Below are 1,470 nucleotides of genomic sequence, written 5' to 3' on the forward strand. Positions count from 1 at the left end.
ATGATTCTTTGGTTGACATGCCCCCAACTCGATGTATCTCCTTCTAACTTTATCCTGGTCATTGACATTGTACCTAGAGATGGGGATCTGTTTCCCAGGATCAGACTCAAGTGCTTCCAAATCTACTTCAAATTGAACTTCATCATTTGCTTCATCATCTTCTACAATTGGGGTTGGGGAGCCAGCTGCACTCTCAGGTTCTGGGTGGCCATCATCAGGTTCATGTGCTTGCACAAGTGCCAGTTGTAGATTGCTCTCAATAGTAGGAGGAATGATACTACTGTTCTCAACTTCAACATCAGGAGGATTTGGTGTAGATGTCGAAGTTCTTTTATTTGCATTGGAAGCTCTTTCCCACAATGCAACAATACTAACACCCTTCTTCTTCTTCTGTGATACAAGATCAGAAAAAAAATACATCAGCAATCTAGTAATCTACTAAGTTGGTCGTGTAGCAAACTAGTGTTCGGATTGTTCTAAACAAATGAATATGAATGCATTTTACAGCACAAGCAATTTGTCCTGACATAGAAAAATCATTCTACAACATCATGAATAGCAGAGGAGTTGTACCGAATTATGTGCATATTTGACAGCAACACAAGCAGCAATTTGTCCCCAAAACTTTAACCCGGAATACCCACCTTAGGCAGTAGCTCGTTGCATTCAAATCCAGCACTAGCAGCAATTTGTCCAATTTGACTGCACTACCAATCCACCTACAGATAATAGAACTAGGAATTAGGAATTGGGAGCATGTGATTTGACTAGGAACTGGGAATTAGGAATTGGGAACTAGGACAAATCCAGCATTAGCTCGCTCTGTGATGCTCCAGGCGCTGCTACAATTTGACCAGGCACTGCCGCATAAGCCCATAGGAATTAGAACTAGGAGAAGAGGAGAATAGAACCTGGTCCGCTGCCGGCCTGCCGCTGGTCGCCTGTTCAGCGGCTCCGCTTGCCGCTGCTTGCAATCAGTACTGGCCGTCGCCGCTGGCCGCTACTCGCCGCCGCCACCGCCGCTGGCCGCAGTCGCTAGGTTAGGTTGGGGACTTGGGGAACGGCCGAGTGAGGGTTGGATCGAGTGAACGGGACGAGTGTAGCCGGTATCCTGTGTGGGCTATGGGCTGTGGGCCGTTAAATAAGACATGTATTAATTTTTTGGGGCCAAATCTTGGGTATTCATATGAATACACGTGAATACCCCTGGCGCCGCCGATGCTCCCAAAGGTATGCTCCGAGCCCTTCGACCAGGCCAAGGAATTTGTTGTGGTAACATAGGCATACAGGTACTATTTGACACTGTTAAAAGCAGTTTAAAACCATTTTCATTTTTTTTAACAGTAGCACAGTTTTTCAATCCAACCAGAATAAAAATACTTTATATTGACGAACATTTTTCTTTGCGGGAATGGTATTGACTAGTTGTCCGGGTACCTTACATTTTTCGACCACACAATGCATATCAGT

At 45.0% G+C, this 1,470-nt stretch overlaps 1 long non-coding RNA gene across 1 annotated transcript; it reads right to left on the reverse strand.

Annotated features, from left to right (window-relative positions):
- On the reverse strand, positions 1-1,175 carry LOC147968049 (uncharacterized). Its single transcript, XR_015603220.1, has 3 exons — positions 912-1,175; positions 645-719; positions 1-390 (listed from the first exon to the last, which is right to left on the reverse strand). It is a non-coding gene; the product is annotated as an uncharacterized LOC147968049 (long non-coding RNA).
- Between the last annotated feature and the right edge of the window lie 295 nt (positions 1,176-1,470).

The sequence above is a fragment of the Triticum urartu genome, chromosome 5A, assembly GCF_056163025.1.
Source record: "Triticum urartu cultivar PI428250 chromosome 5A, HENAU_Tu73, whole genome shotgun sequence".
Classification (NCBI taxonomy): Eukaryota; Viridiplantae; Streptophyta; class Magnoliopsida; order Poales; family Poaceae; genus Triticum; species Triticum urartu.